This window comes from Lycorma delicatula, chromosome 9, assembly GCF_047948215.1.
Source record: "Lycorma delicatula isolate Av1 chromosome 9, ASM4794821v1, whole genome shotgun sequence".
NCBI classification, from domain to species: Eukaryota; Metazoa; Arthropoda; class Insecta; order Hemiptera; family Fulgoridae; genus Lycorma; species Lycorma delicatula.
The window spans coordinates 109,248,589-109,272,575 of NC_134463.1; positions in this window are offsets into that span (position 1 = coordinate 109,248,589).

Genomic DNA, 23,987 nt, shown 5'->3' on the forward strand with positions numbered 1-23,987 from the left:
GTCCTTCGGTCGTGCTATTTTGCCTGTCTGACAGGACTTTTCCGAGAAACTATCATTCTCCTGGTGGCACTGTAGAAATCCTACCGAGTACCTACCTCATTCAGCCAGTATTCCAGTTCTCTCTTCTCTTTCCTTTGTACTGTGAATATTTGTTACCAGACTTGAAACCAGTTCCCGTTGTCTAGTTTCTTTCAACATAAATTCTATAATATTTTTCGGTTTCAAGCTGGCTAGTTAAGACGAGACCCCAAAAGCATTCCATCTGTCACAAACAAAGAACGCATGTTCCGGAGTATCTTCCTCTCCACGGTAAATACAGTCAGATGAGGATTTTCTTTTGAACCTTTTCTTTGAATCTTAAAATCTCCCGTGGCCGAGAGGAACTGCGTGAGGAAGTATGACATCCTCCACACCTCCTCTGGATCCAGGGTTTACGTCGGGGAATCAGACGCTTGGTCCACGCTCCTTTAATTGAGGCTTCCAAGGATTATTCTTCCTGCCATTCTTCCAGCATTATTTGGTATGCCTGTTTCTTGGGAACCCCATCGTGAATTCTGCAAATCAAATCATCGCTGTGTGATAATTTGAATTTCGCAGACAATGGTGACACGACAGAATTGCAACTGTTGCAAGAATTGCACAACCACTCCCAAACAATTTTGTTAATTTCTTCGTTGCCAGTTTTTCGCTGATGTCGTTTATTTGACCCTCTTCCTTTTAAACATTCAGTTTTTAACGCGTTTTTTTTTTTTTAATTTCATAGATTTGAGTCTTACCTACGCTAAATTTTCCGACTAAGTTTTTAACGGACGGTTTGTCTTTTTCGCTGGCTTCGATTACTTTGATTTTTGTATTTAAGTCCAACACAACTCTTTAGTTCGATGCCATACCTATTACACTAATACACAGTATCCGGAAGAACACTAAACTAACAATCGGACTCTACAGTTCTGTACTTTAGGTAATAAACTGTAATATGGATTCATAAAAATAAAAAAATATTAAAATTATAATGAAAAATTTATCGAATAAACGGAAAACAAAAAATATATACACACACACACACACACACACACAATAAAGAAGAGTTTGTTGTAATGAACAAAAACGACACATGGATAAGTTACGTATAATGGCATTACATAATGAATTTAAATAGAAATTGTGACGAGATTATGTTAAGTTATGATTCACAGGGCAGTAGGCATAAAGGCTTTTCCCCCTGTTTTAGCCTCCGGGAATTAACGTTTAAGTATTACTTCACAGGATGAATGAGGATGAGTGTAAATAAAGTGTAGTCTTGTACAGTCTCAGTTCGACCACTTCCTGTCGACCATTCCTGAGATGTGTGGTTGTTTGAAACCCAACCACCAAAGAACACCGGTATCCACGATCTAGTACTCAAATCCGTATAAAAGTAATTTTCTTTATTAATACTTCAACGCTAGAACTCTCGACTTCCAAATCAGGTGATTTGGGAAGACGCCTTCACCACTAGATCAACCCGGTGGGTTAGGCATAAAGGCTACTTTACTGTAAGTAGCCGAAACAACAATGACTGTGTACCGTCGCCTGTACAGGGATTTTAACACTCTCTCTGTCTCTCACCGCCTATTATAATTGCGACGAGTTACTGAAAATGTAAACAGTTATGTAGTGTTAAATGCGAATTTATCAGTTACAAATCTGACATGAGTAATTTTTATTTTTATTTATGCAGGGTAATTTATAACATAGCGTAGTACAGTATACTGTATAGAGTATGTATAGTACTATGCCGCCGGATTGGTCTAGTGGTGAACGAGTCTTCCCAAATCAGCAGATTTGGAAGTCGAGAGTTCCATCATTCAAGTCGTAGTAAAGGCAATTACTTTTATACGGATTTAAATTCTAGCTGGTGGATACCGGTGTTTTTTGGTGGTTGGGTTTCAATTAACCACCCATCTCAGGAATGATCGAACTGAGACTGTACAAGACTACACTTGATTTACACTCATACATATCATCCTCCGAAGTAATACCTGAGCGTTAATTCCCGGAGGCTAAACAGGAAAAAAGTATATGTATTCTATTTTTATGTCGTGGAAGAATTTAGTACTGTATTCTATGTATAACATTAAATGGGGTATAAGTATCTTTTTGCATAAATTACAGTACTCTATGCGATTCTCAAAAAACGTTTTCATTAACTAGTGACATATTTTCCGTTTCCACGTTAGCCAGGTTTCAGTTATTTCAGGGAAAATTAACATCATATATTTGGTAAAATTCACTGGGAAATTTTCCGTTGTAGACAGGATTCCATTAAATCCAGGTTCCGTTAACTCAGGTTTTACTCTATCAATTTGATACTCCAATTTACATTTGTGTTAATTTTTAATTTTAAAAAATATTAAGTTAATTTTGAATAAAATATATGTAATCTATTTTTGAGGGTAATCGTCGATGTAATTTATTTCTGTAACCGATTTCTTCGCACTTTATTTGTATATTCTATTCCAGTGTACTGTAAAGTCTGTTTGGAAAATCTGGCTGTGACAAAATTATTGAATAATTAAAATTTTCACTCACCAATATTTATATAGAATTATTTATAAAATCAAAATTTTGCTTACTGATGGTGGGTTATATACACGCGAGTTGAGTTTATCATCTTTTTCAACTAGATATTATTTTGATAATGTTAGATAGAAGATTCATGACGACTAGATGAGTGATTTGTGAATTATGTAATAATGTCCAATCGGCAGTCCATGTAAATCACATCAGTTATTTAATCAGTTTTTAATTAGGAAAAACACTTGTTCTATAAGTAAAAACGTAGAAATAAAAATTTTACTTTTTTTGTTTTGTGAATAAAATTCGAGCGACAAATCAGAACAACTTTCCGTTTTTGTTTCAGTAGCTTGTTGTCATTTTAGTAATTAAGTAAGTGGACATGAATAGACGTCTGTCACGTTAAAAACAGTGAAAATAATACACCGTCATTCTGTTTTTTCTTTTTTTACGCTGCTTTTATTTCATTACTCTTATAATCCTGTAAAATGTATAATGTTTATATGTTTTTATCTTTTGTCTGTTCTTTATTACTTTACATCCGATATTCCATTTAAAAAACTAGTAAAACGTCAAAATAATCATTAACTAAAATTCCAGATTAAAATTCCATTTTTGTACACCGGGACTTATTTGTTGGTTTGTTATTAGTTATAGATTTCTATTGACTGAATCACATTGATTTAGTAGTAAGTTTATCCCGGCGAACTGTTTTATTTATATACATATTGATTTAGAGTAGTTTCTGGGTTTTATTGTTGGTAAAGGAATAACATTTTTGAGCTTTGTATTTCATTCATTATTTACTCCGTTCGTTAAAATTATCTTTATACTACAAGTTAAGAAGTGAAATAAAATATTTTGTTAATGTTCTACTGTATGAACTTTTCTACTCCCTATTCATGAAAAATAATTATTTATAAAATTGCTGTGTTTATTTACACTCCCGTTATTCTGAAACCGCTGTACCGATTTTTATGATATTAAAATAAACGATTAGTCTAAATTACGTGAGTAATACTGAATATATCCGTTGAATTAGTCTAGCGGTTAAACTTGTCATCTTAAAATCAGTTTATTTTCAAAGTCGAGAGTTCTAAGTTTCGACTCCTTGTAAAGGCGGTTGCTTTCATATGGATTTGAATACTAGACTGTGGATACCGATTTTCTGTGGTGGTTGGGTTTCAAACAACCACACATCTCAGGAATGGTCGAACTGAGACTGTACAAGACTACACTTTATTTACACTAATCCTCATTCATCCTGTGAAGTAATACCTAAACGGTAATTCCCGGAGGCTAAAACAGGGGGGAAAAGCCTTTACGCCTACTGCCCTGTGAATCATAACTTAACATAATCTCGTCATTCCTAATCTTGTTATTCCTTATCTCGTCACAATTTCTATTTAAATTCATTATGTAATGCCACTATAGGTAACTTTTCCGTGTGTCGTTTTTGTTCATTACAACAAACTCTTCTTTATTGTGTGTGTGTGTGCGCGCGCGCGCGCGTGTGTGTGTATATATTTTTTGTTTTCCGTTTATTCGATAAATTTTTCATTTTAATTTTAATATTTTTTTATTTTTATGGATCCATATTACAGTTTAGTACCTAAATTACAGAACTGTAGAGTGCGATTGTTAGTTTAGTGTTCTTCCGGATACTGTGTATTAGTGTAACAGGTATGGCATCGAACTAAAAAGTTGTGTTGGACTTAAATACAAAAATCAAAGTAATCTCAAAGTAAAATCAATTAACCTTACATCTCAGGAGTGGTCGTCCTGAGTCTGTTAAAGACTACATTTTTACCGGTACATTTACACTTATATTTGCAGCTGAAGGTCTGGTAAGCCGGTAACAGTATTTTTTTTTAACTTCCGGGACTACCGTTAGGTATTACTTCAGAGGATGAGATAAATGACAAGTAGCGTGTTAAAATGCCATGCCAGACTGGGATTCGAACCAGGTCAGGCATGGTATTTTCACACGCTACTTAGCATTCATTTCATCCTCTGAAGCAATCCTCGGTAGCAGTAATTGTATTTGCCTATACACACGCACATCTAGATATGGCGGCAAACTGGAAAACTGGTTGAAAATATATACATATATATATATATATATATATATATATATATATATATAATACTGGGTATATCACAATTCGTAGAAAATAAAATAAAGTGTGAAACGCATTTCCTTCATCCGCTTTAAAAGAATTGTTTGAAATTTATTATTAGGATTATATAATGGAAAGTGTTTTTTTTTATTTATTAATATTTTTTGTTAAAAGTACCCTTATCTGTTGTTTCTCCGGATGCAATATCAAATGTACAACACGAAATAAATCTTCAGTCAAAAAAAAAAAAAAAAAACAGTCTCAAATTTTATTTGCTATGATTATTGAATACCTAAACCTCATCCAAAGCGAGTAAATTACAAAACCTATCAAATCAAAATGGGGAGAATATTCATGTTAGAAATTGAAAAAAAAAGTGTTTTATCAGGTAGATTTCATTAGAAAGCTACCTAATGTAACGTGTACCATTATTCGACTTCTGGAAATTTCCGACATATCTTCCCGTTTCACATCCCCCAGACTCCAATACAACCGTCAGTTCAAAAGTTTATTTATATATATATATATATATATATATATATATATATTTCACTTTGTTGAGGACACGATAACTTACGGAATTTTGCGCCAATCACTTTAAAATTGGTACATAAAATATAACTATCCAAAATCCCGGTCGAGTTTGTTAATGGGCAAGATCAGACTATGGTGGGCAGGGGGCAGCTTTATCGAAAAAAAAAATATCGCTATAACTTTCTTATTAAGTAAAATATCGAATTTGTTTAAAGTTCCTACTATTTTTTGGATAAGAGCCTAAAACTTACCTAAGTAAAGTGTTTTGATATCACCAACCATTAGTCTAGGTTGTGGAAAAATTGGGTTTCGAAGGCAAAAATATCTTATCTCCCTTAATAGGTCACAGTATCGAATCGGTTTAAAGTGGTCGTTATTCCTCTAAACATATTTAAAACTTTTGTCTGAAAAAACTTTTGATATGAGCAACCCCTACGGTTAGGGATGACCAAAATGTTGCTGGATTTGTAAGCTGAGGTTTGCTCTATGCTAAACATATGAACCTTTTTTTCACACAAATTCATTGTCATATTGAGTAAATTTGAACTTTTTCTGAACTTTAAGGTGGAAATCTTTTCTTATCTCCTACTTAGCACCGGTGAAATCTACCTCCACCTTCCGGCGTGCCAAAGGGATTTTTTTTATTATTATATTCCCTTTAGTAATAATTAATAACATTCGTTTGAATATTTTCATTAAAATGATTTCTCATCTAATACATTTCACTTGAAATGTTTTTCCGGTTTCAAAATAAATATAGAATTTTGTGGGAATAGTCTGTTGAAATATTTTGCAAAAATACATTCTAAAAGGGAAAATTTTAAAATATTTCATAAAAACAATTTCATTGAAGTGGGTAAAAGTCAAATTAGACCAGAGTGATTCTCTGGTAAATATTTCAGTTAATTGTAGGTTAGCAAACTGTTAATATTTCAGTCATGTAACGTTAGCACTTAATTATAAACGTTAGCGTTTACATGTAAATATTAACATTAAATCTGTAGGTAGTTCATTCTGGAAATTTCATTATAGCAGGTTTGTTGTTCTTGCTTAAACCTGTATAATAAAAAATACAAATAAAAAATCGAGATAGTGGACATAAATTGAAATAAAAAAAAAAAAATCATTGAACCAAAACTCCTTTTTCATATTTCATAATTTACGGACAAAATTTTAATTAATATACTGAACATAGATAGCGTTACTACTAAATATTATTCCTCTCCTTCCTACGAAAATTGTGGAAGTTGTGATAGAATTCTGTTAGATATCTGAAGAATTATTTAATCAGTTTAATAAAAAGGTAAACCAAAATAGTTTATTCTTTTTTTTTTCTATATTTTACTTTCTTAATAATTCACCTATCCACTTTAAAACTAGATTTGGTTAATGACGTTTTAAAATACGAAAACTTTACGCTGTAAAATATGATCGCTCCTCTTTGCTTAAATTTTAATGATCACTCAGCATGGAGTTATTCTGATAAATACATAAAACCACGTAAAGTAAAATAAAAACAATGGTAAAAATCGTGCTGCTTGGCACAGTGGTTTTAAACTTTTTAACGAGCATTGGCACTGTATATATGAAACACAACTAGTAATTCTGGTTTATTTATAAGGATATTAAGGGGTTCCCTTAAAATCTAATGAATTATTAATAGTTAATAAAAGTTAAAATATATGATATTTATCAGAATTAATCATGAAAAAACATTAATAAATTTATTAATATCTTAATGTTAAAAAAAAAACGGTGTTTTAAATAAATTCGATTAAAATATGTAAAAAGGTGTAAATTTTATTCAACATATTTTTAATTGAATTTAAAATAAAACTATTTCTTTCATTAACGTAATAAAAAAATGTGTGGAAAAGACTAAGAAATATGATTTTCAAGTTAAAAAAAATTATTTTTGTGAAGGAGTTTTAATTTTCGTCTCTATTTAATGAGTGTTAATGATTATAGACAATTTGAAAAATATTAAATGTTTGTTTTAATATTAGAGAATTTATTCGATTAAGAGATTTCCGTCATTATAAATAATCATACGATTTATGTATTTTTTCAGTATAATCACTTCAAAGAAATATTTTTTAGGATTATCTTTATAATTTAGGTCTATATTTGATATTAGAAGATTTTTTTTTTTTTACGTGAATGTTCTCCTTCATATGCTTTTGATCTCTACCTTACTTTGTCGTTCCTTTATAATTAATTTTATATATATAGAACAAAGTTATAAATATAATTGTAATATCGTTGTAAATAACCAGAAAAAAGTTCCGTAACTTCTGGTATATTCTGATCCGCTATCTTAATATTTAAATCCTTAATATTATCCTTTCTGTCATATTTCATATTCTATTTGTAATTATTTTCAAATTAAATTTTTCTCCTAAGAATGCGGTTTACATATTCTTCAAACTCATTTTTGGTTTCTACCAAAAGAACATTCATCAGTGAATATTTATTCCTAATGTATACGTTTCAATCTGTTTAACTAATAAACAATAAGGATTCTCCTCCCCCCCTGACTAGTGAGAAGAGGATGATATATGACACGTAATGAGGTGTAGTCTTGTAAAGACTTAGGTCGATAATTCCCGAGTTCTGTAGTTAATTGAGCCCCGATTTCCAAAGTACACCGGTATCCACTGTCCAGTATTCAAATCCGAATAAAAGTAACTAACGCTTACTAGGATTTGAACCTCACAATTTTCGACTTCGAAGATTAGCTGTAAAACAAGCTATTTGCGACGACGGGTTTACCATTAGACCAGCCCAGTGGTCTATCTGTGGATATCAACAAATTTTATTATTATTCCTTGTATAGTTACTCTATTTTCAAAGTTTTCCTTCAATTCCTCTTCTTTTACTCTGCATACGAGTTGAAAATCAAGTCGGACAAAATTCCTCATTTTCTCAATTTTATTTTTATTATTATTGCTAACTGATTATTGTACGGATATTGATAAGTATTCTTTCCTTATATTTCTTCTAATATTTTCAATTCTCTTTCAAATTTTTAACATTTTTTTTTTCATTTTGAATTATTAAATAAATTTCCTTTGAACTAAAAATATAATTTTTGTGGGTTTTTAGGTAGATTACATAAGAAAGCTACCCATTTAATGGGTACCATGATTCCACTTCCTGAAAATTTCGACATAGCTTCGCGTTTCACATTCCCCAGCCCCCAAAACACCGTCAGCTCAAACGTTAATGTATACATATATATATATATATATTTAAATATATTGTCGCTGAATGGCTTCTGGCTTCGACGACAAGTGGCACTTAATAATCTCGTAGTAGCCCTGAGAAGGGCTGTTGTTGTCTTCGACGGCTTCATCGATAACCTTCTGGTAGCTCTGAAAAGGACCGTTTTTGTTGTAAGCTCTGAGAAGAGCTGTTAGGTCCGGAAGCTGGTCTCCGGAGAAGTCGATTTGGCTGTAGTCGGGGAGTTGTGGCTCATTCATTGAAATCAGACCGGACTTCCTCTCAGCGGCAGTTGGCTCCCCACTAGAGCGTGGCAATGGTGGTCCCCAGAGCCCCGCGGTGTCGGTCGGCATCGGATGTCTTTCGTCAGCGCGGCCGAGGCGGTTCTCCCCGAACGATCCCACGCTGGACTGGCTCCTGCTGCTGGGTTTACCAGCCAGGGCGATTGAAGTCCGGCGAGCTGGAGCGGGAAGGTAGCATCCGCGTCTAGCAGCTACCTCAGCGGGCCGGCTAGGCCTGCTGCTTTGGCGGGGATGTTGGCAACCGCTGGGAGGTCCCATGTTGAGGTTGACAGAACTTCTTCTGTCTTTCTCCATCTTCTTTTCCTTCTTCTTCATGGTCTTCTCCAGGTGGTGGTCAACGATGAATTAATAATTCATTCTCGCGCACGCTCTTTTATTGGAGCCTGAGAGTGGGGCCGCAGAGCCGCTATGGTGGGAGAACTGCGCGGCGGGAGTGACGCTGTACCAGCGCGTAAGTATACTATGCTTCCGCTGATATCTAAGCTGCTACCGTTGTCGTTCGCCGATATTAAATTAGGCATATACGTGGTAACTATATATATTGCGGTAACTTACGATAAATGCCGTAATTTTACGCCAATCACTTTCAAATTGTTCTTTAAAAATAACTTGTCCCAAAATTTCGGTCGTGTTTGTTAACAACCAAAATTTGGCGGTGAAAATGGGGGAGGGCTTTTTCGAAAAAACAAAATATAGCTATAACTTTCTTGTTAAGTAAAATAACGAATTCGTTTAAAATTCTACTATTCTTTGGATTATGGCCTAAAACTTATATAAGTAAGGTTTTTTGATATCACCAACCATTGGGCCAGGAGGTTAAAAAAATGGGGTTTCGAAAACAAAAAAAAATTCATACCTCCCTTAATAAGAACAGTATCGAATCGGTTTAAAGTGGTCGTTAGTCCTCTATAAACATTACCTAAAACTCTTGTATGAAGCAATTTTTGATATGACTAACCCTTACGACAAGGGATGATCAAAATGTTGTTGGAATTGTAAGATTGGGCTTGTCGTATGCTAAACATGTGAAACTTTTTTCACATACAACCATTGTCGTGTTGAGTAAATTGAAATTCTTCTTAAGTTTAAGGTGGAAATTTTTTTATCCTCTCCTTAGTACCGATGAAATCTATCCCCGCTTTCCGGCATGCCGAAAGGGATTTTTTTTTTACTTAAACCTTCCTTCCCAGCAGGAGAATAGTCTCCCTCATACGCATGGTATTCTGAAACCGGGCATAATTCAATCACACGTTCTATTCTCCTACAAACTATGCTGTTGACTATTTTTTTTATTTTTTAGGTGTCAGCTGTTATACGGAAATTTTTACATTTATCTTCTTTTGCTTTCTTTGACCTGGCAACTCTTAACTCTTATTCCTTCTTAGGAATTTTGTATAATAATTTTATGTTTTGATTTTCTTAAACGGGATAATAATTCTGGTAACCATTTTATCCATCCTTATTGCGATATTTTGTATTAAAGTATTTTATATTCAAAGATTTAAAAGTTTGTCATCCATTATTTTCCTTTGGCCGAATATTCGGCCTGTGTGCTCCGGAACCTCCTATACGCGCTTATGCCGGTTCGTCTACTCGGTACGAGGCTGGATCTTTCCTTTTTTGGAATGTTCTGAAAGGAAACTTTATCTCAAAATAGTGTTTTCTTTGATAGAACAATATGAATCTCCTTTTTTTCCTTCACCACTTCAAAAAATGATTTTTCCTCTCTCTATATATATTATAGTGTTTTTCCATATGTTCCTGCCATCTGTTTCTCGTTTTTTTTTCTCTTCCTAATAATAGTTCCCTATCCGGAAAATCGGATACTAATATAAAAAAATATTTTCTGTAGGTTTTATTATACACTGTACGTGATTAAAAAAAAACAACATATCTCTTGTTTCTTTATTCCTTAAAAACTTTAAGTTTCGAAATCTGTTTGCTTAATAACAGCAACAAAACTTTTCTAAAATTTTCATTTATATTATTAAAGTGTGTTATCTATCTATCTATATCTATACTATTATATAAAGAGGAATAGGGATTTTGTTTATTCAGAATGAACAAAAAACTACTTGATCAATCGCAACCAAATTTTTACCCATGTTTCTTAGCATAACTGAGAAAGTTTTACATATATTTCATCTCAGAAAATCCCCTCCTAAAAAAAAATAAATGATATACGAGTATATATATGTAGTAGTAGAGATTTGCCGGTTGAATCAAAAACTTTAATGAATTGAGTTAATGAACTGTGATTCTCTATCATTGTGTGAGCTGGGTTTGAACTGAATGAATCGAAACAATCTAATGAATAATATTAAAAAATAATAGAATTAAATTTATGTTAAATAAAATAAAATAATATTAAATGAATTTAAAAAAATTCTGTTTAATAATAATTGGCTTCCCGTGGGGTTTGTGTGCGAGGTTAGACCAATCATGACCATCAAATGGTAACAAACGGTGTACCCCTGGGACGTGCAATGCGTTGCTCTTATAGTATCTCTGCAAACAATCGTTCGATTTTTCAAAATTCAAACGGGGTATTTGTTAGTAGGTTGAAGGCTAACTTTTGCATGCGTATGATACACTCTCGTTCTGATAGATTATGGTTATTCGAAAATGTGTGTGTGTGTGTGTGTGTGTGTGTGTGTGTGTGTGTGTGTGTGTGTGTGTGTGTGTGTGTGTGTGTGTGTGTGTGTGTGTGTGTGTGTGTGTGCGTGTGCGTGTGTATATATATATATATATATATATATAAATTTTGTCTGTTTGTTTGTTATCGCATCACGCAAGAAAAACCCGACCAGTTACTTCAAATTACAGGATACATTCGTATTTTCCGAGGCAAGGTTTTATACAATCGACCTAGAGTTTCTGTCGATGATTCTTACCTCGGATAATACACTCTCTTGGAGGTTAAGGTATTAAAAATGTTCATTATTTTTTCGCCCACAATGAGGGTAAAGTTGTGAATTACAGATATTCTTAAGGAAAAAAATTTCTAATTTCATATTTCTTTTGCCAAAGAAATCAGTTTTGAATTTTTCGTTGTCAATTGTGTGCGTGCTTAAGTTGCCATAGTAACTATTGTATCTTTTGTAATGTAGTTTCCTTTTCAGGTTTCTATAAAGCCTGAATATTATAATTATTATTTATGAGTATTATTCTTACAAACATGAAGACAACGTACGTTGCGGGGATCCAGGGGGTGGAGCCCTCTTGGTTGATGGCAATGGCGACCGAAACAAGCTCTGCGGTTGTCCAGGGCGCCGGTTCACTGGAAAATTGGGAATGGCGAGTGAAGCGAGCTCTGCGGCCATGGGATAGGCCTCTGGGCCCCGAAAAGCTCCTTTGTTGGCTCCGGGATTCGCCTGTGCTGACCTGAGTCCCGAGGGCCCAAGTTCTGTCTTCACGGGCCGGCTAGTACATTATATGTCGTGGATAAAGAAATACACTTCATATAAAGGAAAATCATTAAATCTTTAAGTGAGATATCCTCGGAAGTTACGGAGTACATCAACTGTTATTTTATTTTTCTTATCTTTTTTAATTGATGTTTTTAATGTTACTTCTATCTTTGTTGATCCAAGAAGAGTATATTAGATGGAAGATACAAAAAAAAAAAATGTAAAAATTTAATTTAGCAATAAGAAAATGGTATACGTAAAATTGTAACTTAATCTAAAGTGCTTCTGAAGATTATTTTGTTAAAGAATGCAAATAAAATGGATGCACAAGAATTGATTTACTCGGAATGTTGCTGTTGTATTATATTACTTGTTATTATGTAGTTACTATAATGTTTGTGTAATTTGAGAAGTATATGATGAAAATAAATTAAAAGCGTATGCCACGGAGTGGAATAATGTTATAAAAAATAAAATAAAAAACCAAGATGATTAAGATGAAGATGAAAGAACTGTGCTAAGAAAAACGGAAATAGAAAAGTAAAAACGACAGACTTATGGTAGGAAATACTAAGAAAAGTTATATATAAAGCTGATTGCAAATTTATAGGGTTAATAAAGCTGGAATTTAATTATAAATCTACGAGTTAATGGCAGATTTAAACCTTTTAAAACCGTTTTTAGATTATCTGTTTTGTGTTTCTCTATCCGGGAAAGAGTCTATACTTGTGTGTTAGCAATACAACCCCTTAGACACCGCAAACACACGCACACATCCGTACATTTATGTTGTGCAGTATTAAATATAACTCTTATCTTCTGTTTCCTTTCCTTTACTTCTGTTAATTTATTTAATGTAGGAGTGTAAAAAATCGATCTCAGTTTTTCTTTTGAGTTACAACACTCTCAGACCTTATTAGAAAGTTGTATATGTTTTTTTATTCTAGTCATTTGTTTCCTGTAAGCTAACTTTCTTCCTTGTACTTATTAATAAAAAAAAAAAAATGTAATTTTGTAATATAATTTGTATTTTCATAAATCTAACGATAAAACGTTTGACTGGTTTGATGCAATTTACCAATCCTTTCTATTCTCCGCTAATCATTTCCTCTTTAACATCCTCAATTATGAATATTTCTGTTTTTAATTTAATTTTGATCATTATTTTCTTTTACAATTTTACCGACTTTAGTTTCTTTACCTACAAATTTATTCGCTCTCGAAGATTTAATATCTGGTAGATTTGTTCAAGGTAACTTTACAAGTTTACTAGTTTATACTCGTATAGTAGACAATAAAGCTGTTCGGCAATTCCGTATAGCTTGACTGTCTGTACTACTACATTATACGTTGTCTAATATATACTGCATATAGCCACTGTTCTTTGACAGGCTAAAAACTATCTAAAGATTTTTTTTTCACACTTTTTTAATTTGATTTGGATTATTTTTAGGTAATTTAAATTTTATTATATTTAATTTAAGATCTTGTTTTAAGAATTTGAATGATAGAGCAAGGTCAGACATCTCGAATATCTGTGTTTATACAAACCAGGTATGTGCGAATCTATTAAAATATTATCTTACATAAAATTATCACTGGGTGCAATTTCCCGATATTCGTAACCTAATTTGTTTTTTGTTTTTATAAAATAAAAGTAATAAATTTAATGATGTATTGTATTGCCAACACCCAATTTAAAAATCATAATAGAAGAATATACACTTGGAAAAAGCCAGGCGATACTGGAAGGTATCAGATAGATTATATCATGGTTAAGCAAAGATTTAGAAATCAACTCGTTGACTGCAAAACTTACCCTGGAGCAGACATTGATAGCGACCATAATTTGGTGATAATGAAATGTAGATTGGGGTTTAAAAACCTGAAGAAAAGTTGTCAGATGAATCGGTGGAATTTAGAGAAGCTTGAGGAAGAGGAGGTAAAGAAGATTTTTGAGGAGGACATCGCAAGAGGTCTGAGTAAAAAAGATATGGTAGAAAATGTAGAAGAAGAATGGGAGAATGTTAAAAAGGAAATTCTTAAATCAGCAGAAGCAAACTTAGGCGGAATAAAGAGAACTGGTAGAAAACCTTGGGTTTCAGACGATATATTGCAGCTGATGGATGAACGTAGAAAATATAAGAATGCTAATGATGAAGAAAGTAAAAGGAACTATCGGCAATTAAGAAATGCTATAAATAGGAAATGCAAACTGGCGAAAGAAGAGTGGATTAAAGAAAAGTGTTCAGAAGTGGAAAGAGAAATGAACATTGGTAAAATTGACGGAGCATACAGGAAAGTTAAGGAAAATTTTGGGGTACATAAATTAAAATCTAATAATGTGTTAAACAAAGATGGTATACCAATATATAATACGAAAGGTAAAGTCGATAGATGGGTGGAATATATTGAAGAGTTATACGGAGGAAATGAATTAGAAAATGGTGTTATAGAGGAAGAAGAGGAAGTTGAGGAGGATGAAATGGGAGAAACAATACTGAGATCTGAATTTAAGAGAGCATTAAAAGATTTAAATGGCAGAAAGGCTCCTGGAATAGACGGAATACCTGTAGAATTACTGCGCAGTGCAGGTGAGGAAGCGATTGATAGATTATACAAACTGGTGTGTAATATTTATGAAAAAGGGGAATTTCCGTCAGACTTCAAAAAAAGTGTTATAGTTATGATACCAAAGAAAGCAGGGGCAGATAAATGTGAAGAATACAGAACAATTAGTTTAACTAGTCATGCATCAAAAATCTTAACTAGAATTTTATACAGAAGAATTGAGAGGAGAGTGGAAGAAGTGTTAGGAGAAGACCAATTTGGTTTCAGGAAAAGTATAGGGACAAGGGAAGCAATTTTAGGCCTCAGATTAATAGTAGAAGGAAGATTAAAGAAAAACAAACCAACATACTTGGCGTTTATAGACCTAGAAAAGGCTTTCGATAACGTAGATTGGAATAAAATGTTCAGCATTTTAAAAAAATTAGGGTTCAAATACAGAGATAGAAGAACAATTGCTAACATGTACAGGAACCAAACAGCAACAATAACAATTGAAGAACATAAGAAAGAAGCCCTAATAAGAAAGGGAGTCCGACAAGGATGTTCCCTATCTCCGTTACTTTTTAATCTTTACATGGAACTAGCAGTTAATGATGTTAAAGAACAATTTAGATTCGGAGTAACAGTACAAGGTGAAAAGATAAAGATGCTACGATTTGCTGATGATATAGTAATTCTAGCCGAGAGTAAAAAGGATTTAGAAGAAACAATGAACGGCATAGATGAAGTCCTACGCAAGAACTATCGCATGAAAATAAACAAGAACAAAACAAAAGTAATGAAATGTAGTAGAAATAACAAAGATGGACCACTGAATGTGAAAATAGGAGGAGAAAAGACTATGGAGGTAGAAGAATTTTGTTATTTGGGAAGTAAAATTACTAAAGATGGACGAAGCAGGAGCGATATAAAATGCAGAATAGCACAAGCTAAACGAGCCTTCAGTAAGAAATATAATTTGTTTACATCAAAAATTAATTTAAATCTCAGGAAAAGATTTTTGAAAGTGTATGTTTGGAGTGTCGCTTTATATGGAAGTGAAACTTGGACAATCGGAGTATCTGAGAAGAAAAGATTAGAAGCTTTTGAAATGTGGTGCTATAGGAGAATGTTAAAAATCAGATGGGTGGATAAAGTGACAAATGAAGAGGTATTGCGGCAAATAGATGAAGAAAGAAGCATTTGGAAGAATATAGTTAAAAGAAGAGACAGACTTATAGGCCACATACTAAGGCATCCTGGAATAGTCGCTTTAATATTGGAAGGACAGGTAGAAGGGAAAAATTGTGTAGGCAGGCCACGTTTGGAGTATGTAAAACAAATTGTTGGGGATGTAGGATGTAGAGGGTATACTGAAATGAAACGACTAGCACTAGATAGGGAATCTTGGAGAGCTGCATCAAACCAGTCAAATGACTGAAGACAAAAAAAAAAAAAAAAAAAAAAATTTAATGAAAGGTAATTAGTTTAAGTAAAGATTACAAACGGCAAATTCTGTATACATCAGGTTGTTAACTAAGACTATATACTATATATATAACTATATACTATATAGACTATATATAGACTATATATAACTATATACTAAAACCTGATTTATTAACAGTTTTCATTCACTTAATCACTGCATAGAATACACAACACCAATACTAACCTTCATTAGTTAATTACCATACTCTATATACTGACTAAATTTATCACATCATTTATGATCAATCTTAGTTTGTAAATGAAATAGTAATAAAAATAAATTTAAAAATAACAATGATATATGACAGTGTATAATTTTACCTAATGTTCAGCAAATTTTCTGACACTAACTAATGTATATATATATATATTTTTTTTTTTTATTCTGTTACTTAAATATTCCTTCATTATCAAATTGGGAACACTATTTTACAAGACGTACTAAATAAATAGTCTTGTAAGTACGCTACTAAAATACTATTACCAATTATCAAATAAAATCTTTATTTTTTTCTATCGAATATTTTATATTAGTAAGAATATTTGAATTGATGTTGAGTAAAACGATCATCTAAAATAAAAGACCCTACAATGCAATGACTAACGATTCCCGCCCAAACGTTCATTTTCTGAGGGTGCTCTGTACATAACCTTCGAACATCCATATTGGATTATTATCGCTACGGTATCGACAGTTTTGCTTAATCCCAAGGCCATTTAACATAAAGGTTGCTTCATCAGTAAATATTATTAAATTACAAAAATTTGGGTCTATGTCTAATTATTGCATTATAATATCACAATAATCAACTCGGCGGTCAAAATCATCTTTCGAAAGTTCTTGCACCAGATGTAGCTTATAAAGATGAAATTTATTGTTTTAAGAATGTTTTGAAATGAAAAATAACTGATGTTATATTGGACTACAGCTTTCCGAATCAACGGATGATAAGGGTCTTCAACAAAGGTCTGCAATACATCTAATGACTTAGCATCGGTTGTGACAGTTGTCGTTCTACCGGTGCAAGGACGATTCTATACAGTACCGATTTCTTCAAATCGCTGTTCTGTCTTAATCGCAGTCGATTTACTTTTTGGATTTGTGTTTGGGAGTCTATGAGTCTATTATTAAATAAATCACATACCTCTGGTGAAGGCCGAACTTTTTCTTTCTTTTTCCTGTTTAGCCTCCGGTAACTACCGTTTAGATAATTCTTCAGAGGATGATATGTATGAGTGTAAATGAAGTGTAGTCTTGTACATTCTCAGTTCGACTATTCCTGAGATGTGTGGTTAATTGAAAACCAACCACTAAAGAACACCGGTATCCACGATCTAGTATTCAAATTTGTGTAAAAATAACTGGTTTTACTTGGATTTGAACGCTGGAACTCTCGGCTTCCAAATCAGCTGATTTGAGAAGACGCGTAGACCAACCCACCGGGTTGGTCTAGTGGGTGGGTGAAGGCCGAACTGTTTTACCATACCCGTACATCATCAACAGTTAATCTTTCGTTTTCACTTAAAGAAGGCATTGTTATTTGAAGATTTAATATTTAATAAAATTAAATAAATGGACGCAGAAACTAATAATAAAACTTTCAACAAAAAACAAATTTCAACCTTAGGTCTACAACTTTAAGTTTTACTAATACTAACAAATTTTACCATTACAAGTATGTTGAAGAAGTAAGGTGAAATGAGGAGTTAATAAAGTGCATTCAATGTAACACAAATTGAATTTCCGGCCTCCGTGGAGCGAGTGGTAGCGTTTCGGCCTTTCATCCGGAGGTCCCGGGTTCGAATCCCGGTCAAGCATGGCATTTTCACACACGCTACCAGATCATTCATCTCATCCTGTGAAGCATGCCTAACGGTGGACCCGTTAGGGATACAAACTGAATTGTAAATTAACAGCTGATTTACTGAACTAAATTTGTAATATATTTTTTAAATAAGCATTTCCAGCTAGCTAAATTTGTTTCACTTACTATAATTAACAAATATCAGCTAATATTAACACTGGAAGTGAATTATTATTTAAAAATAATATCAGTTGATATAGCCGTTTAATTTATTGTTATGTTGTTAATATTTAGTTATTGCATTATGAATGTAAAATGCAATAAAATTGTTCATATAGCACGTTTTATCTCGTTTTATTACTAACATTATTTTTTACGTCATTGTAACTTTGAATGCTTGTAACTCAATAACCAAGCGATTAACAGAAAAACCGGTTCACCATTGTTTTGCTTGTAAAATTTTAAGTCAAGCGTTATACGTCCCCCTCTTCCTATTTAAAAAAATTAACATTGATTCAATATGACAGATCAAAGATGGCGGATAAAAATTAAAAATCCACCATAATGCAGATTTTTTCTGCTTCCAAATACCTCTCAGATATGCAGTATAAAGCTGTATTCATATTTTAATATCACTCTGTATATGTCAGCCTTACTTTTCATCAAATGAACCAATCCTATGATACTTTTTTTGTTTTGTTGATGAAGTTCCTTTCTCTACTGTTTTTATTATAAGTTTTATTTACAGGTAACTGTTAGTGAAATAGTTTTTATTGAAATAATATTATAAAAAATTATCAAAATTTTTAAAAACTTGCTTTTTACTTTTTAGTCGTACTTAAATCAAATTATTATACATTGCATGAGTTTAATTAGTAGGTTAATTTGGATTTCAAAAGATAACATCATGTATTGAAATTTCTAATGTATTTATAAAACATCAAACAAAGTTTCAATCAAATATTTACTATAAAAAATAACGAAATAGTGAAGTTTTTAATAATTGATTTTAATCATGTTTTGTCCTCCATCATTCCTCATCATTTGACTATTTATTAGAGTAACAATACATTTAGCCTGAGCTATTATGATAATCAAAGTATTTTTAGTAAAAATTAATGAAAATTAGTAAGTATAATTGGAGTAGAAAAATAATAATACATATTCTTATATTCAAGATAGCATTATCTGCACTCTGTATATCTGCCTTCTGCATATCACTTACGTCTTACTAGACTTAAGTTTCTCAACTTTGTATGTTTTCTCTAGTGGCTATTTTCATATGAGCGGAATTGTTTTATAAATTTATCGGTATATTAAATAAAATAAAATTTCGAATTGCAAAATAATTTTAACGATTTAAAAATAATAAATGTGATAAAAAAATAAAAAAATTTTTTTGATTCTTCTTCAAATTTTATACCAAATTAACGATTAGTGAGTTGTGGGTAGTTTTTTATTTATTTATAATTATGCGCTATTTTTATTACTATAAAAATAGTAATTTAATAGTGTTTCGTTCACTTTTTATGGTTGTTTTTATATAACTGTTTTATTTTTTAAATTATTTATTTGTTTACGTAGAAATACGTTTTCTTAAAATTTTATGTAATGTTTTAGTTAATGTTAAATAAAATTTTTAATTATTCAAATTAAATTACGCAGTAAATTATATATTTGTTTTTGTTTAAAAACTTAAAATTTTGTACGTAAATTTTGCCATAAAAATACACAAATCAGATTCTCTTTTTTTTTTTTTTTAAAATGGATTCAAAAAGGTAAAATTTTATATACTTTGATTTTATATTGTTATAAATTCTAATATTCTTTTTAATGAATAAATTAAAATTAACAAATCTTACACGATATAACTTTATTATAAGATCTAAGTTACGGAGTATGTCGTTAAACATATTTTATGTACAGTAATACGTACAAAATGCTTTTTGATCTTAAGCGCAAGCAATTAGCCTCAGCTTAGTCTAAGATTATGAATAAAACGAACTCATTAATCTACATTTTCCAAGAACAATCTTCGTGCTTTGTCTGGATAATTTTACGCTCTGAAAGTGACTGGTGTTTTATTATTTCATACTTATTAATTACCAATTTTATAACAGAAAATAAACGACGTAGAATGTATAATTTAATTTTATAGCAAATATTAAATTTTCAGATATTAACCTATACGCCAGCTTTCACCCGTGTAAAATAAATTAAAGGAAGTTCCTTTCATTACTTTGTAGTATTTTTAAGAAGTAAAAGATTGTTTAGAATTATTTCACGGTGACATAATATGTTATCTTACTACAGAGTTATTTAGCGTAAGGTCAAGGTTTTTTCCAACCCTAATGTAATTTTTGACTGATTGAAAATAGATCAATGACTTTTATATCCCAAGTTTTTGTCTAAATATATAAAAAAGAGAAAGCTGTTACTGGTATTTAATTTAAAATATCTGAAATTTAGTTTAAATATTTTTAAATGTCTTCTGGAAAAATAAGGATTAAAAAAAGGAATTTCTAATCGTAAAAATTCAGTATTTACCTGTTTACTCTAGAAAAGAACGGTACTTCTAATAATATTAGTATTAATATGCATATATTAACGAGTAATAGGTAACTAAAGATTTTGACATTCCCTCTTAATCCAGGAATTTCAAAATCTTACTTATAAAATTCTCTTGCATATGCATTTGTGAACACATACTGTCATTTCTTTATTTATCAAAAAATGAATAAATTTAACCTAAAACCATGCATGATACATTGTCCATGATTTAACCTAAAAATCATGAAATATGATTTAGTAGCTAGAATTTTAGGGAACTGATTTTATTAAATTAAAAAAAAGAAAAAAGTCATATAAAACAACTATAACAAGTGAACCAAACACTTATAAATTTCTATTTGTATAAATCAGCGCATAATTATAAATAATAAAAAAAACTACCCACAATTCAATAATCATTAAGGGAATCGCTAGGTAAAAAACATAACGACCGTGACCCGGCTGCTGAGGCAGGGCCCACGAACGGCGTAGCCGGGCCCGGTGTCCCTAGCCTTATCGGTTAGAGGCAGAGGCAAAGTAAGGTAAAGATCCGGAACCGATGAGCCGACCTGCCATGCTGGACGTACTGCTGGTGGATGGGGAGTCGCAAGGACGTTCCCCTGGGATGAGCAATACTTGGTTGTTAAGCCGGCCCAGGGGAGCAGGAGATCAAACAAACAAACAAACACAAAAAAAAGGAAATCGTTAGGGAAAGAGGAGATATTTACCTAAGCTCCTTTCCTAAAGCTCTTTTTCCTAAAGGGGGTTAAATTATTTTAATTTTCTTTAGGTGGGTGTTATTCAACTTATCAACTATTAACAACGATAGGGATACCTTTGAAAATGATAGTTTCAAAATATTATTTACAGAAAAGAGATTATAAGAACAAAAAACCCACCCAGAAATGTGTGTACCCCTTCATAATTTATAGTTTCATAATATTTTTCCTTTTTAATTACCTATGGCGAAACGAAGATGGTACATGCGTTTAGGGTAAGAGGAAATGAGTTCGCGTGTGCGTGTGTGTGTCACCATTTTCCTCAAAAACTACTGGGCCGATTTCGATGCAGTTTTTTGTATTACATAGGTATTACTTCAGAGCAGGTTCTTGGACATGTTTTACGGTTATAGGCCACCAGGGGGCGCTGCAGTAGATGAGTTTCTCTAAAACGGTTGGGCCGATTTTTATGCGGTTTTTTGGATTACATAGGTACTTCAGAGCAGGTACTTAGATTATTTTTACGGTTATAAGCCATTAGGGGCGCTGCAGTAGATGTTTCTTTAAAACGGCTGCGTGGGTTTTTTAAAATTTTTAATTTTATCACGTGCATCAATGCTACTTTAAAACTGCTGGGGAAATTAAAATTGTCTGGTTTTAAGAGAAGTCCATTATTGGGAAGTGTCGGTTAACGGAAGTTTCACTGAAGATGTATATAATTTTAATTATGCAAATAGATAGTATATGCAGCCATAAAAATCTTTATTAGATAAATTAGGTCTGTCCTGTTTTGGTCATGTTAAATAACATTTAAAATTTGTATTATTAAAAAATTGCATGATGATAATTATTTTCTTTTAACTTATCATTTTCTTTTTTGTTTAATGGTTAGTTCACCAAGTAACTTAAAATTGTAACTTAGGTATATAGTGTGAAATTTTTGAGGTTATGAAAAATGCTTAGCCTTCCTGACTTAAATATATCCGGGTTAAAAGGCTGTGATATTACGACCATTTCAATTTACAAAGTATATTATCTTTAAATGAATTGTTATCAGAATTTATAGATTTTTCTGATTTACCAATCTGTAAACCTCAATTTATTTATTTTTTTAATTTCTTCTTTATCAAGGAGTTTTTAGAAAAGAAATAAATTTTGTCATTTAACACACGAGTCTATGTCAAATTTTATTATCAGAATAGCCATTACGATAGTAAATAAAATAAATAGGTGATCAAAAAAATAAATAGGTGACCTGACAGAAATTACAAATAATTCCTAAAAATAACATAGCTATTAATCAAGCTCCGTCTTACAAAAGAACGAAATATGAAGTGATTTCCTTCTTCACAGAGTCAAATGTAGATGCAGATTATGTCCAACTTTTGCTTATTCTTATCTTGGCGCTACAGCTTGGCGTGGGCTTTGGCCTCCACGATTCGCCTCCAAATCTTCCCTGTCTCTCCATCTTCTCACCTCCATAACGGTCAGATCATGTTTCCGTTTGTTTTTGACATGTCCATTTTTTTATCCATAATTTCAATCCTGATGTGAGGTTCTTCGTTTGGTTTCGTAGCAGTTATTTTTTTCAATAGTGGAGTTGTTAACGCCACCCAGAATATGTTCAACCCTATAAGTAATGGCTTAATCTTGTGGTCCTCACAGAGACTGGCTTATAATGAACACCATTAAATTGAGAGGAAGCAACACTAATTTGTATTTGATTAAACTTCAGTTGTTTTACTTGTATAATAGTTATAAGAACTACTGGGATAGATAATATAAACCAGCAAATTAACGTGTATATTTTTCTGTTATGAGATAATGGATTATGCACAATGTTTCCTCTCAGTATGAAATTTATATGGATTATCAATCAGTTATACCAAAATAATAATACTATTGAAAGTTCTTAAAAAAAGAAAATGATAAAATAATCATCACCTATAGAATTAGGTAGTCTGTATCTTCCTTATAAGTTTTTAAAATTATACTTTTTCTGTTTAGCCTCCGGAACCACCGTAAGGTATTAGAGGATGATATGTATGAATGTAAATGAAGTTCAGTTTTGTTCAGTCTCAGACGACCATTCCTGAGATGTTTGGTTAATTGAGAACCCATCCACCAAAGAACACCGGTATCCACCATATATTAGTCAAATCTGTATAAAATTAATTGCCTTTATTAGGATTTAAACCTTAGAACTCTCGATTTCGAAATCAGCTGATTTATGATAACGAGTTCACCAGTAGACCAACCCGGTGGGTTCATAACTTTTTAAAATTACATAAAATGTAGTTGTACAATATTTTATAAGTATAGACTTCGCCACCAGAACTTTTTAAAGTTCTTTTTTATAATAAATTTACTACGTAAGATTACACTTGAGATATAATGTAAAGATAATTTTAGAGAAAACAAAAAGTTAAGAGTTACCAGCCTTGTATTTAGGACAATCTGTAAAAAAAGCTGAGATTTCTACATAATTTTAATACAAAGAATGGAGTTAATATTATCTAAATACAGCGTAAATATTTTTTTATATCTCGCTGTACTAATCTTTTGACTTGAATCTGTTTTTATTTATTTTGTTGCTAAATATGAATTTAAAAAAAAATATCTCTTTGAAATGTTTCTAACTTTAAATTTTATTATAGAGAAACTTGGTCAGGAATGAATTTACGAAAGTTTTTATAACTTTTTAGTGGTTTAATATGTATGTTTTTAG